Source organism: Conger conger, chromosome 4 (assembly GCF_963514075.1).
Source record: "Conger conger chromosome 4, fConCon1.1, whole genome shotgun sequence".
Lineage (NCBI taxonomy): Eukaryota > Metazoa > Chordata > Actinopteri > Anguilliformes > Congridae > Conger > Conger conger.
Genome location: NC_083763.1, coordinates 65,670,695 through 65,687,898, shown reverse-complemented (window position 1 = coordinate 65,687,898; position 17,204 = coordinate 65,670,695).

The window sequence follows — 17,204 nt, the reverse complement described above, 5'->3', positions numbered from 1 at the left end:
CTTACATTTGCATGGCTGAAATTGGGGGGAGACAACACAAAAATATAGGTTTCTGCAAAATGGTAAAACAAACATAAAAATTATCATCTTTTATTTCAAATTCATCGTTTCACCTAAAGCAAACAGAACAAATTTCATTCTACCACTACTAGGAGTTTCCTGTTCTGCATTTGCACCAACTGGAAGACAATAGTGAGTATACATTTTCCTTGCCATATGCACAATGTTTTATACAATATCATGGATATAACCAATGATTATTAGTGACAATGTACGACCACCTTTGCAGTGCCAATATGACATCGTAATTATACAAATATTGTCAGGCTAACGCACATGACAATCTGGTGACAAACAGAGGGGTTTAAATACACAGGTAAGGAATGACAATCAGGTGTGGGAAACAATCAGGAAGTGGGAGACAGGTGAAACGAATACCAGGAAATTAATACGTAGCGCACAGAGGGTAAAAATAAATGCAAACGCATACATGCACAGAACAGATAACAGAAAACACAGAACCTGACAGATGTGTTGTGTAGGTAAGAGAACAATAAAACTGCTGAGTGAATGGAATTACTATCCTGAGCTCATGTTTGGATTTGGTTTCTTGAGCTACAAAATTATGCAATATCATCTATGAATACCGGGAATCATGCCTATACCAAAATACATTTATACAAAAATGCTTTTCTGCTATCCTGGTTTAAATTTCACACATACTGGTTTCATGATTTCCTCTACAATATCCTCATACATTTCACCAAACATGAAGACATGTCAAATTCATGTTATACATTCTTATACATTGTTTCCATGGTGACCTTATGATTGTATATGGGTTTGAGTACCAAATGTCCTATTTTTGATTCATGTACTCCAGTCAACCTTGAGATTATTTTGATCACATCATTACAATGTGTCTGAATGTATTACCCCTTGAAATATCTCTCCATAGATTTTTGTATCTTACAACAACATTGACCACTTTGAGCAGTTCTGCTTCTCAATATTCAATCTTTTCAATTTTAGCCTCATGGTATTTCTTTCAGTTTCAATAGTTCACTGTCTTCCATTGCAAAATAACTTGCCGCCATGTTGAATGACAGGTTGACTGTCTTGTACAGACATTAGAATGGAAAGATATTTTCTATTGTATTGTTCCTACTGGTAAACATTACTATGGGATGAAACTGCCTATCAATATTTTCTGACAAACTGGTGGCCTCAAACCCATCTCCTGTGGCCTCCAGGAGACTAAATTATTTAAGGAGAGAGGAAAATAGCGGCATGTGAATTCGGTGAGCAGAATTCGCATCATTTGTCCCACAGGACATGGATGTACAACAAATCAATGAGGGCTGGTAAGAGGTATGTCATGGCAATTAGTGTTCTCTTAATAGTATAATGAGTCCTTAAGTATTTCTTTATTATAGGATGTGAACCTTGGGAGATTTTGAGCATCTAAATACGTATGTGTAGAATTTTGAGAACTCTTCAAGGTTAACAAGGGGAGTTAGGGTTTTCTTTCAAAGCAAAATAGCAACAATAATGTGCTTGTGCCCAGAATGTACTTAGACACCAAAGAAACAATTGGATGAGAACATAAAACCTGGCAAATGTTCATAAATATGCCATTAAAAAACCCTGTTTACTGTGGGTTTGATGGGTATGTCTGGCTATGCTTCCTTACCCTGGCATGGATTCAATGTTTTTTGCCTTTGGACTGGATTGTGTTACAGATCAAACTTTTTCAGTTATTCCAGGACAAATGCAATTCACTTTGCAGTTCCTTCCATACCACTAAGTAACCCTTTCATTACATTTACATTACATTATTGGCATTTTGGCAGACGCTCTTATCCAGAGCAGCGTACAGTTGATTAGACTAAGCAGGAGACAATCCTCCCCTGGCGCAATGCAGGGTTAAAGGCCTTGCTCAAGGACCCAACGGCTGTGTGGATCTAATTGTGGTTACACCGGGGTTTGAACCACGACCTTGCGTGTCCCAGTCCTTTACCTTAACCAGTACGCTACAGGCCGCCCTACACACGAGTATCAAAAATGCCCTGCTGGCTAAAACATCTTCAAAGTGTAGACCTACTCTGTTTAAAAGGATGTCAGCCTTTTCAGCCCATACAGTACGTGACATTTATTTCAGTGACCAATGATATTATGGCATTTATAATAGAATAAACAGATGTACCTGTTGCATTTTTCATGAAACAGCTGTACAATGCTATGAGAACAGAAAGTAACAGATCTGTGGAGCAACAGCTCTTAGTTAATATCTTGTGCTGTGGCTAAGCTTAAACATACTTTTCATGTTTCTTTTTTATTTCTAGCAATATATTTGGAAATGGTCTTTTAATCTGTTCATGAGGCATACAGATACTATTCATTCAAGACAGTGATATTATGGATGGATGGATTAATAGTGTGTCAGACATTATTTACAGATCAGCTTTGGCCTGAGAGAATTCATGAATATTTTATGTGTTTGACAGAGCTGGTAAAAATCTGTTTTTGCAAGAATACCAGCACCTGTAAAAGTGATAAAAATCTTGTCGGCTAAATATAAATGTTCATATTATGTGGAGTAACTTGTGGAGTGTCTCTCTTCTATGTGAATAACATAAAATTAAACAAAAATCATGTCTCTGTCTTGCATATAAATGTGAGATGGAATTATCGTATAGTTTTGAATACATCACTGTATGATGCACATAAACTGTATGATCAGAAATAAAAGGATTACTAAAATGCCTAAAAGTCAAGAAGTACAGTCAGTACAGAATCCATGAAAACAATTTGCATTGATTATTATGTTTGTAGATGAATAATTGATGTTAGGAGGCAAATGAGTTGCAGGGCCATAGCAAATTCTTCTGTCAGGCCAAGGCTTAGATCTGTGCATCTGATACAACCCTACTGACCTAGTCTCATGTCTTCAAACAGATCCCCTCCAGTATCCCATCAATGAAATGATTATGACATGGTGAAGCATAAAAATATTAAAGCATAAAATAGGGGCCCTTCAGCAAAAGTGCAATTGCAGAGCACCAAACACTGCTCCAAACAAAATCCACGGAGGCCTTGCATCAGTGGTGCGTATGAAACAGGAGCATTTCCCATATTTCTAAAATAGGCACGGCAGTTTAGGGAGGGGGCCAGCTCCCTTCTCATTTTCTACATGAAATGCCGCCAATTCCTGTCGGGATACATTTGCAGAAACACGACGCCACAAAACCAAGAGGTGTGTCCTTTCTGAAATGGAGGCTACAATTCCCCTCCAGACTGGTGGTAGTGCTTCTCAAATGATTTCCAAATGAAGCAATCGGTTTCCATATTCCATTTCAGACCCATTGCAATAGTTTGACTTTAATATTTAATTTGAAAATCAGCGCAAACAATACGTTCTTAAAACCCCTGAACAGCAATAAATGGTATCTCACTCACCCATGTAATTACCTGATGGATAATTAAACCACCCTTTTTATGTTCACAGAAAGATAACCGAACAGTTTGAGACCTCAACATCCGGCCTGAAAAACTGAAGGGTACTAGATCATACGAATATGATGTAATTCTCATAAATATCACATAAGAAGTGTGAATATTTACACCACGACAAAACACACCAATTTGAGCAAAATAACAAATCCGTATGTTGGACACACCTACACAAGACATGTTACTAGCCTAATATTCATGAGCACTGGTGGGTGTATTGCACCTTGAGCTTGTGACTTCAGACAAACAAAATGTCAGGCCAAGTTGCTAAAATACCTAGATGATGAAACCGAGAACCTTTGTAATTGTGTTCACATTACAAATTTACATTATACCATAAATGCTATTCAGTACATTAACAAAATCCTGCAAAGGATAACAGTTTAGAAAAGAGGGAAGGCCAGGGGTAGGTTTGGAAAATGAAACAACAGCAAGTAGATAAAATAATTCCCCCCTCAATACATCACAGAAATCTCTTTGTCTTCAATGCATTGGACAGTGAACAAAATCTGAGAAGTTTTCTCTGACAGACATGGCGACTAGCTGATTAAATGATTATCTAATGCAATAAGAAACAGAGTGGGTAAGTGCAGAGTGGTTTAAGCAAATTGCTTTCTAATTAGATCAGGAAATCCACTGAGCTTTAAAACACACACACACACACACACACACGCATGAGTGCACGCACACGCACACACACGCACACATACACGCATCATGTCACAGAAATAATTCAAATACAGTCATTTTAAGAGATTATGGCTGAGGGAACTCAGAATATAAACAGAAAATGGAGAAGAAAAATGAAAGATGTATCAGGTTTTTTCGGTATGTATGCTGCATCCATGAACTTCAATTACAGGACTGCAATTCAATTACTGCCTTTCAAGTGGGGACTAAAGGGACTTTGCCGTTACCCTATGAGGTAGGAACAGATCACAACTTCAATAACATAAGTGTGATGACGCAATAGTGCTCTACAGACTTACAGGTTACCTTGTGTGATTTGCAATTAAATAAATCAACCCATTGTTCCTCTCGAGCCTACACACATACATTGTAAATGTAATAAGTTAAGCAATTTAGTAATTTAAACTGTGGAATCTTTATCATTCTTATTTATGAGACTATTGTAGAATTCAGGCAGGACTGTGTCTCCAAGGGGAGTACATGCATGCATCATACTGTTTCATCATACCAGAGCAATTGGGATAAAGTAAGTGCAGCATTCTTTACCATCACCCAGTCAATTCCTATCCTATTCCTATTCCTACTCCATCTATTCTTGATCCATCTACTGTCCACCACCGATCCTCAGACACATCTCAAGGCATATTTTGAATGCATAAAATAAATGACAGAACTGAAGGGTAAAACTCCAGGGATCAGCATTTGAACTAGCCAGTGCTTTTCAAACAAGCATCCAAAGGCATCTCAGGATGCACCAGCTAAGCATGTAGATGTCTGAATGCTGTAAGGAGAGGATGTTGTTTTAACCAAGCTACAGAATGAGGGAATAATATTAAATACATTCATACTTTGTTTGTGAGCGCATTAAGCATTGTAAAAATATCCCAGTAGGCTTATTATTTGATTGAAATGAGAATCCACCTACCGTGATGAGCAACATTATTCAGATTTCACACAGAATACTGATTTATTATTATTTGTAAGTCAGGAACAGCATTTAATTGAAAGCCAGGCTACTGGTTATGGAAGTGGAGTTGAGGATTTACCCCAGGTGTGACACGACTTTTTAAAATCTTTCCCTAGTTGTTCCAGAAAGAAGTCACAATGCCCAAATACATTACCGGATGTGAAGATCAGGGGTATTGGAAGTCATTCTGAATAATGAGGTCTGCTTAGCAAATACAAAAACAGTAGAATTGATTCTTGGTGCTAAAGGCTATAGAACACTCAATAGCTAAAAAAAGAAAGCAGACACGAGCACATGGTATAATTAATGGTTTTTATCTGATGTCTTCCTGGACTTCATTAATATCACAAAATTAAATCCTTAGATGTAATCAGATAGTTTCCAGAATGTTAACTTTGAGATTAGATAATACTCAATTTGCCAATTAGGTTGATTAGTGTTGTAATTTTTTTATTCTGTTTTAATCTCTGGCATTAAAAAAAAAGCTGCAGGTTTGTATTATGTACCTCAACCTCCAGTTGTCCTCTGGTGTTGAATATTGCCCGTAATAACGATCAGTCACAACGCTGATCCGATCGGGTCTGTGGTGGTTATCCAGGCCCACATTGGACTGATACAGTGTCCTGGAGTACACATTATGCGCAGAAACCGATGAAAACCAAACCCAAAAACAGGGAAATGCATAGCAAACTGTTCACAATTACTTCAATGCTCATTTTTAACGTAATTATGCTCTCTATCAGTGCTATATGCGCTCAGAGCTTAATTAATGCTGAAGATTTTACACATGATCACATCAGCTAATGTTGCTTTTTGACATGCTTGAGCAGAGTAGGTTAAAACTGTTTCCAGAAATGTGAGGAAAATTAATCTATCCAGTTGATTAAATATGTCCTGCTGATATTGTGGGAGCTGTTAGGAAGTATTTAAATTGATATGAATGGTGACAATATGATTATTGCTTCTTTCAGTTTCACCGCTGCAGCCTGCCTTATGAAAGGATATGTCATATTCTAGTGGAAAGTATTTCCTGGAATGAAAATGAATATGAGTAAACAAAAGTCGTCATTATAATAATGCAAATTCAATGAAAGACCCTTTATGAATGATTTATAAAGGCAACATTTGATTGAGCGAGGTGGATATAAAAAGCTGTCACATCTGAGGATAAGCCACCCCATGCAAGTCTACAGGACATCTCTCTGGAGCCTGGGTAAGGGGGAATCCTGCCTAAGTCATTTTATCCTGATGAATTTTCAAGAACACAAGATAACATGCTATTGCTTATATAAAATGGTTATCAAGGATAATAATATAGATATTATAGACACAATCCAGTTAAAACCAATAAAAATGTTTTATTATGGACTATTACAAGAATAATTTATGAGAAAAAAGCTCCTGCTGCTGCAAGTGCCAGGCAGTTGCTATGCAACGCTAGTAAACTCTAACGTTGTTCTGCCAAACTCGCTAGCTAGTTAGTTTGCAAGTTTCGCCGAGTGAGCAAACAAGACTTTATGCCTTTTTGACACCTTTTATAGGGAGCAATGACAAAGCAATCAAAGGGATCTCTTTAGTTTGGATAAAGTGCCGGGTAAATTTATTTGATTTATAAAGCCTCTTATTCTATAGCTAACTTACACAATGCAAAACACAATGCAATCAATGGAAAATACAGACGGCGCTGCAGGAATATTCACCAGATGAAGAAATGTGTACACAGTAAAATGTCCAAAGTTAATTAAGCTGTAAAAGAGTACACATGAGTCCAATAAGAGCCATATGTACTCTGTAATATTTAAAACTGACCATTTTACTATGTATTCATGAAATAGAACTATGAAAAATGTCTTTCATAGAACTATGAAAACCGCGTTTATAGTTCCTTGCCACAAGGGCATTCTAGATTTCTCTATTATTTCAATCCAGTAACACTAACTACATACATTCTTCCAAATGTATTGTTCAACTGTACTTTCACACACAGTCTGTGACTGTATACAGTTTGTCACACACTGACTCAGTCAGTACAGCCTATATTCAAATGTAATGATGTTATACCTGCCACACTGCTTCTGCTGCAGACCTGAACACAAAACCATAAAGGTTCAATATTACTAGATTAGAATGTGAATACACTAGTACATTCTGGTGTACAGTGACTCAAGTGGCCATCTTAAATTTTTATGATAATTCTAGATAAAAAAATAATCTTTTAAGTGACAAACTTGGAAAAGGATGTGAAGTCCAGTATGAGCACCAAGGTATTCTTAATTAATGTAATGCTACTTTCCCACATTCACTGCTTTTCAAAATGGCTTCTGACAAAAATGTGCTTAACATTTGGCAGAGCAGATGGGTAGAATGCTGAAGATTAGATGTATTGGACCATTCTCTCATGCTGTCCAAAATATTATTCAGGGGCATGTTGTACTAATGCATATTTTACTCAATCAGGTGACACAAAGTTTACTCAAGGCAAGTCAAGGTGAACCACAAACCCTCCTGTTATATTAGCATGTCATACATACTGTAGACATTCTACTTGGCTGGAACAAAGCCAACAACCTCTTATATTATATTAGAAGTATTGATTCCTGAGTCATTTATTAGAGATGGGAATATCATACATAATAATGCTCAGACAGTTTTACACAAGGGAATACAAAACTTCTTTGTCTAACTAGTTACTTGGTTTTCAGTCTGCATACTTACAAAACTGCAACAAAGCATTTTATCATTTAAGCGAAGTGATGCTTTAATAATTTATTCCACTTTTGTGTTACTGTTCGAGCAGAAGAAGCGTGGCTTACATATAAATGCATGAAGTTAAGCAAGTACTGAAATGCTTAATTTATTCCATAACCAGTGCAATATAGGGGAACAAGTGCTGACTTACAAAAAAACTACTTATTTTTGTATTACCAGTAAGCTTCTGCACATTAGCAGAAAAAAAAAAAAAAAACACACTGAAAACCCTGCAATAAACTCGCTAATATTGTATTATTCATGCGGCAGTCATGTAAAGAAACATTCATAATATTCCCCGCAATGAACATACTAGGATAAAATATTATATTCCTGTCTTACTGAGGCGGTCACTGGAGCGTGAGGAGTTCTGTCAGCCTGCTGACAGTGTCAATCCCATCCTGAGCAATGATGTTTCCACCAATGATGTTTTGATGTTTGATGTCTGCCAGTCACAGTCTCATAGATTTCATGTTGAGGCCAAAACAAAACAGCCCCCCCCCCCCCCCCCCCACATTGTGTTTATTTGTTGAGTTCTACACCAAAGATGTATCAACACAAACTAATATCTAAGTGTTTTCAGGAAATGTATGAATAAAAGAAAAAGATTCCCTGAGAAGTTACAAATATACCGTATGTTTGGTGATGTAATAAATCCTTAATATGCCACATGACTGACATTACATACTGTAGTATTGCACATATTGGACATTGCGTTATTTCATTACATTGCATTACATTACAAGGCATTTAGCAGATGCTCTTATCCAGAGTGACGTACAACGAAGTGCAGATCAAACACAAGTACAAGTGTGAAGAGGCAGCTGGAATACCCCGAGTACAACAATACAATAGCTAGGGGGGGGGGATTGCATAATGGAACACACTCTTGTACAGAGAGCTAACTCTTGCGAAGTGATACCACCTCGATAACTAATATTGCTCTTTAGGGTTGCTTTCTTCTCTTCTAGCACTCTTCAATCACTGCGTTTGCTTTAGCTTTTTGTATGCGTTTTGAAATGCGCATGGTTTTGTGAGCATGTCACCCTTTATGTTTGTGCTTGTGATTGTCCGTATGGGCCACCATAGTTTTATTTCACATAACAAATATGTATGCATGCTTGTGTCATTAAGCACAGTCATCCTGAAATGTGAAATGCAGCTGGTGATTTCTGCTATTGGGTCCAGTGTTTGTTTCCGAAAAGCCCAAAGTCAGGATTTTACATTCCTGCCACGAGTAACTGACCCATGTAAACTTGAACAGCACCTTGTCAGTTCCTCTCCTGTCCTCAGAATCACAGAGCTATGTGCCACTCCCCTGTCCTTTTTATATCTGAGGCGAAATGGCACTGAACTCAGGGCTCTTGGATGCCCTCTTCATGTTTACACCTTTTCTGCATATGTGAGCATGAATAAAACCCCCACGGGTGCTCAATAAGAAGTCCATTTCGATTCTGCTTTGAACCTACAAGCTGACAAACAGCTACCGTCCACCCACAGCTGCCCAGCTTTCCAGTAAACAATGTCACTTTGAGGGGTAGGCTATATTTGAAATGTACCCTTTTCACAGTCTGGCCAGCGTTGCCTCCTGCATCGCAGTGACTGCAGTAAAGAAGCAGCGCCTAAGGAAAGGCTTTCGTTTTATTTTGGTTTGGTCATGAGCTTCTTGAAGGGAATTTTGGTGGCGTTAAATGAAATGCTAAATATAGATGATATATAGACATAAACAATATTTTTTGTATGGAAAAACTGTATTACTCACACGCAGGATTTGATTCTCTGAATAATATTTCCTACAGTTTCCTACTGTGAAACTCAAAATTATGTTGAAACGCCTGTTGTGTCGCTAACAAATGTATCAAGCCAACTATATGAATGATATTTGCATACTTTATGTCAGAGGCTAGGGTGGCACGGATGGAGCAGTGGGTAGCACTGCCGCCTCACAGCAAGGAGGTCCTGGGTTTGAATCCCGGTCGGCCGGGGCCTCTCTGTGGAGTTTGCATGTTCTCCCCGTGTCTACATGGGTTTCCTGCGGGTACTCTGGTTTCCTCCCACAGTCCAAAGTCATGCAGGTCATGCAGGTTAGGCTGATTGGAGAGTCTAAATTGCTCATGGGTATGAGTGTGTGAGTGAATGGTGTGTGTGCCCTGTGATGGACTGGCGACCTGTCCAGGGTGTATTCCTGCCTTTCGTCCAATGTATGCTGGGATAGGCTCCAGCCCCCCTGCGACCCAGGATAAGCGGGTTAAGATAATGGATGGATGGATGGATGTCAGAGGCTTGCCAGCTAGCTACTCTTCAGTCCTTTATGAAGAAAAAATGCAATAACTAATGTTTGTTTACTGCGTTCACTGCCATAGTAAACCTTGAAAAAGGTGTCAAAGAGCATTCCTGCTATACCAATAGCAATTGGTATAGTAATTGGGTGTCCACACATTGCTTGTATAACAGTGTTCAAAACCACACAGATCAAAGTTTAACTATTTATTTTCCAGGCAGGTTAGTTAAAGCCAATTACATTCCAATTCAACGTGAATAATAGTATGACAAAATGTATTATAAGACAATATTAAACCAAATGATAGTCTGAAAATATAATGGTCATACCTGACAATGAAAAGTACACGCTCTAAGCGTGTGGGAGTCCGGCTGCAGAAGCTTCCAGATCACTTGGTTTACCCTGCTTAAGAGCACACACCAGGCCTTTAATCTTAATCCAAAACAGGTCCTCATACACTGTAGGTTACTAGGATATACTGCAAGTTTTGCACTTATCTTTAGCGAGTACTCCTTTGAAGGTTTAGTGAACCAACAACAAACAAAATCATGACCTGACAGGTCACCACACATTAGCATTGAGTTCAACGCCAACACTTTAGCATAAATCTTTGCAAATGAGAGAAACAAGCTTAACAATAGTGCAGTTCTCATTATTCATGTTTTTATAACAATGTGATGTGACCTATTTTGTGAAGTCAACAGTACCAGGTTCAACATCATAGTTTACCGAGTTCAATATGAGCAGTCCAGCCAGTGAACATGCCTTCCTGATTGATTGGGGAAGGTCATTCCATCATCGGGGTATGGGTACAGAGAAAAGCCCTCACATGGAGGGTCAAGAGAGCTGCCAGGTGTGTGAAGAGACAGACAGCTGGTGAGCAGACAGGTCTGGTTGGAGCGTATGGTGTAATCACTGTCTGAAGCTAGGAAGGGACAGTCCCATTGATAGCTTGGTATGCCAGGGCGAGGGATTTGGAATTAAATTAAGATTGGCTGCTGGAAGCCAGTGAAGGGTATTCAGAATGGCGTGAAATGTGTGAATTTAGGCAGATTTAAAACTGGGCATGCAACAGAATTCTGGACCAGTAGCAGGACCTGATGGCACAGATCAGTGCGTGAGTGACTGTGGGTCTAATCCGTGCCAATTCTGGCCTGAAATGGCCTGGATTTGCTTGCTATCTGGGAAGGGTTTCTAAAACCCCAGACATCTGCGTATAGCTCTGATGGCAGGCCATTGAGCCCTGATGATTTTTAACAGCTCGTTAAGTCCTTCTAATGTTACAACTTTTCCGAACAATTTCTCATCATGCAAATATAATTTTGGCAAATTAAGATTGTTTTCTTGACTTGAATCCTTTGTCCTCTGAAAGGAATGTTGACAAGTACATGTTGAACAAACATCGCTCCCCTTGAGATCATCTATGCAATGGATTCTATATACCATTAACAATGCATTTAAAACATTAAAAACATTAGGAAAGCTTCTCAATTCATTTGTAAATATTAATAACTTCCTCTAATACAAAGCACCTATGCAGAGTCTAACAAATGTATGCATGGCACGAAGTGAAGAACATGATTGCTTAAACCTACAGCTACCTAAAACTACAGCTACAGTATTATTCGGAAATGTAAGTATCATGACAGAAAAAGCAGAAAGGATAGGACAAGCATTACTGGGTTCAATGGCGACCTGAGATCATTGCTAGATATCACGATGAGCTATTTGTGCAGATTTTGGTAGCATTAACATGCGGATGTTCATGGTCGTCATTCATATCAATATTAAAGCTTTTGAATAACACAACTGACAACTTTGATGTAATGACATCACGGCCATTGCCAAGAAGCGCAAGGCTTCTGAAAACACACTTAAAATGGCAAAATTGTATCTAATAACCATCTAATTAATCTATTATTGAAACACTTACTCATAGAAAAGAGCCCCTGCTTTGTAAGTCTTATGTGAATGTCTCTAAAAAGAGGCACCTGATACTTGCCCTTTTAGGGGGTAATTAAAACTTATTTCAGAACAAATGTCATTTATGAAATATTCAAATGTTTTGAAGCCACCACCCAATTACCAAGTTGAAGGTGTAATAAAGGTTCACTTCAAGTATGTTCACCTTCAGAGGCCTGGGGATTTTAGCAGCCTTCTTATACATCTCAATAGTAAGGTCTGGAGGCTGTTTTTCTGGAACAATTTTGTTTTAGTATCAGGTGTGGTTTCAGTTCAACTACAATTTAATATGTCTTTTCAGAAGTGGCATGTAATGTCAGTCCAAGTGTCATTAATTGCTGATGTGTGATTTTAAAATCCTTTGAAATCCAAAAGTATGTAAGACAATATAGCTTAATATATTGTAAATGATGAAAATTGTCATGAACAATAACACAGGGCTAACACAAAAATGACTATAACTAGATATTCTATAGTTACTATGTACAGTATCTACATATCTCATTTTATTTTATTTTAAGAAATATTAGCATTCTAATCTCATATTAGCATTGGTAGCCTCTTTCAGACTTATGATAGTTAGGTTTTCATAAAACTGGTACCCATCCATCCATCCATCCATTATCTGAACCCGCTTATCCTGATCAGGGTCGCAGGGGGGCTGGAGCCTATCCCAGCATACATTGGGCGAAAGGCAGGAATACACCTTCGACAGGTCGCCAGTCTATCACAGGGCACACACACCATTCACTCACACACTCATACCTACGGGCAATTTAGACTCTCCAATCAGCCTAACGTGCATGTCTTTGGACTGTGGGAGGAAACCGGAGTACCCGGAGGAAACCCACACAGACACGGGGAGAACATGCAAACTCCGCACAGAGAGGCCCTGGCCGATGGGGATTCGAACCCAGGACCTCCTTGCTGTGAGGCGGCAGTGCTACCCACTGCACCATCCGTGCCGCCAAACTGGTACCCAAATTCCCAAATTTATTAACAGAAAAAATGCATACCAAGGACATGAATACCAGAGGTTTCCATAGATTTTGTCCTCTGATCATTTATTTTATTTCTAATGTACAAAAAATGGAAGTATATGTTGGCAGTCGGCCTAGCCTCAATCTGGTTGAGGTGACATGCAGTGCATCAGAAGGTAATGTACATAGTGCTGCCCTCTGTTTGGAGGAAGCATTTTCCCATTTCTGGAATATGAAAGCAATCAGGAAAGTCACAAACAAAACACGCATGCATGGATGGTCTTTCTCACACAAACATATACTGTACACACACACTCACACACATACACACACACATCCATGCTTACTCTCTCTCACACACACACAAGCGCACGCACACACACACATCCATACGCACACACATATACTGTACACAATCACACACACACACACGCATATCCATGCTTACTCTCTCTCACACACACACACACACAAGCACATGCACACATGTACGTGCACACACACAACCATATGCACACACACACACACACACATACACAAACATACACACAGTGTAACCACACCACCCAGTTTCCATCAGCACATGTCAAGAGGAAGTCTGGCCTAGGCAGTTGACAATAACTCATTGTATGATTAAATTCTGTGGGGAAAATGAATTGTACATGGAGGGTAGAAATGCCATTATGATGAGCATTTAGAAGGTAATCATAAAAAATGAATAGATCTGTGTGGCGCCCTAAACAGGACTGAAATCTTTCCAAGACAACCGGTAATGAAGTTACAGTAAAATAGCAAAAGGCATTTCAAAAGGCCACATGATTCATTTGGAAGATTTAAATACAGAATTTAATATGAATAAAAAGTCATACATTTCACTGCATTTGTGTGCTTTACAAATTGTGTAATACAATGTTTAAACAGGATAAGCACTGCAACCCGGAGGCCCCCCTTTGCTCGGGTAACAATTGTGTGCTGTTTTTATGTGGCCCAATGATTCATAGTATCAATTGACTTGTAGCCAAAATACCAGGCTGGAGTCCACGTGCTGTGTTGTGTAGCACTGCACTTTATATATCGTCTGCTCTAATTACAGCCAGCTCCTGGGCAACAGTGCTGCCCCGCCTTTGTTTCAGCAATAACGGAGAATGGAATTGCTTTTCCATGTCCTCTCCCACCTGTTTATGTGACTGCTTTACAGGGGCCCTGTATTGCCATCTCTCCAGACCATCCACAAATCCCTTCACTTTCTCTCTCGTGCAAAGCAGCCAGATGAGGAACTTGCCCTGTCTTGGCCTCTAAATGTCTTCTTCTTTCATCATTAGGGCACAATAAAAAAAAAATACACCAGGAACGTCTGCCCTAAAAACACTTTTAGAGAGTATAATATAGCTGAATTGAGCCCATGGGAAAAGAGCAGGTATGTAATGGAACCGAGAATCGCATTTGCTTTAGGGCATGAAATAGAAAAATTAGAGTAGCACAACCCTTGGAAAGGATAGCCATTGTATTTTGAACCAAATGCCAAATAAACTGATTCTGTAGTCCTCACTTAAATGTGCACTTTGGATAAAGGCACTATATTAATACCAACCATTTACATTTACAATCCTGTAAGCCTCGATCAGTCATCTGACCTCTCTCATTAACAGCGCATTTTTGCCGGCAGAACTGCTGCTCACTGGATGTTTTTTTATTTTTCTCACCATCCTCTGCAAACTCTAGAGATTGTTGTGCATGGAAATCCCAGGACATCAGCCATTTCTGAGATACTCAACCACCCTGTAGATGAAAATCTGGCAAACTCAGAGCAATGAGCCGAAAAGCTGTCGCTCTGTTTTGCCTTCTTTTGTGTTTGTAGTTTTAGTTTGTTGTGCTAGTTTATTGTGGTGTTTAATCCAACATATGTTCACACCTAAATTCATTGTGCTCCATTTAGAAGTTCCTCTTGAACAATTGGCCCATTTGGTCAGTGTAATAAGGATCTACAACAGATTTAGAGGGCACTTTAGAAAAGTGAAAATATCACTTGATACAGACATGCAAAAAAATACAATCCTTATTGTAATAGGATCACAGACATGTCTAATATAGTTGTGCCTTTTTGCCGTGAGGTCTGCTGCCATTTCCTTGCCATCAGGCATACTATTATGGTGGTGATGTTTTCCAGAGAGGCTGAATTGCTTAGACACAGTAGCATGTCTAGTCATTCGATCCGGCCACAGATTCGAATGCAAGCAGAGCGACAGAGATAAATCGGCATCTTCCCAATATCACAGAGGTTTTAATGCAGTTCAGCCTGTACCAGTGAGTGAGTTCCCGCCTGCACCTCTTGTTCTGGGATACAGTGTACTGCGTTTTTGTGATACAGGACCCCAGATGCAGTCTTCTTTTCTTGGCCATTGTGACGCTTTGAAGCGGCGCATTATAATTGAACACAGGGACCTGTGTGACCGTCTCAGTGCCCTGATCCCAGTAGGAGAGCTCTGCTCTGTGGCAGGGTCGCACAGGTGCTGCTGGCAGCCCGAGGGACACAGTGAGCATTCACGTCTCACAACCGGGCTTAAAAAATCACTGCAGTCATCTGTTATGAAGCATTGTGTGACATGTCATGCTAGGTAGGCCAATAATGCTTGTCAAATAATAATTGTCAAATTGATTTTATTGAGCAGTCCCTCTTTCGGACCCCTTAATGAAACTTATGAATAATATGTTGCACTTCATAGTTCTTTTCCATTTCGGGCATACATTTTCCAGTTTCCCATCAGATACAAGTAGAATGTGGAAACATCACTCAGTCACAAACTTAGATAGAAAAAAGATATTAAAAAATATTAAGAAGAGCAGCTTCAGTGGAGTGCAAAAACCAGGGACAGCCCTGGTTTAAATGTCTGTTACAATGAATCTGTATGTGATCGAAAGCAAACCTGAACTTTAAATGGTACCAAGACCTTTCTGCAAATTTTAAAGCATTGCTTTTTATTTTAATTTTTTACTGTTTATGAATTTTAAAAAAAGGAAAAGGGCTCTGTGCACGTTTGGGAACCCTTTTGGATGATTCTTTGTTTAAAAGATGATTACTAAGGCCCAGACCAAGGTGATTTACCCATTAGGGCTTCAATGAGTCAACGGAGGCTGAAGTATTCTGAAGTAACACCATGCCTTCTAAAGTATACAACTGCAGTGGCTGTTCTGTCTGCTGTTATCATGGGTTCCTCTAAACGGTTGTCCAAGGATTTCAGAATGAAGGTGGTTCATTTACACCAAGAAAGAAAAGGCTACAAAAAAGGCTTCTCTCTCAATGTTTCAAACTACATATTTCCACTGTCAGAAACATTGTTATAAAATGGAGCATATATGGAACAGTTGAAGACAAGGCAAGGTCTGGAAGGCCAAGACAGATTTCCAAATGGCCTGAGACCTGGTGAGAAATGTTCAGAAGAACCCACACATCACTGCAAAGGAGCTGCAAAAAAGAGTAGCAAACACAGGCCTAGCTTTTCACAGGACAAAATGGTAAATGGTTGGAATTTATATAGCGCCTTTATCCGAAGCGCTGTATAATTGACGCTTCTCATTCACCCATTCATACACACACTCAAACCTTTTGGCCACCACCATTACATTACATTGCATTATTGGCATTTGGCAGACGCTCTTATCCAGAGCGACGTACAGTTGATTAGACTAAACAAGAGAAGAGAAAGGCCCTTAACCCTGGAGCAATGCAGGGTTAAGAGCCTTGCTCAAGGGCCCAACGGCTGTGCGGATCTTATTGTGGCTACAACGGGATTAGAACCACCGACATTGCGTTTTCCAGTCATTTACCTTTACCACTACACTACAGGCTGCCCCACCAAAGAAGGTGTGTGTGGAGAAAAAAAGGAAAAGCCTTTGTAGAGAAGGTTGTGTGGCAGCTGGGGGCACAGGAAATATTGAGTGAGTGGAAGGAAGAATGGATTCCACCAAATATCAAGAAATTCTAGAGGCTGATGTTCAAAGGTCAGTCCAGATATTGCGGTTGAAGAGAGGTTAGGTATTCCAGCAAGACATTGATCTAAAGCAT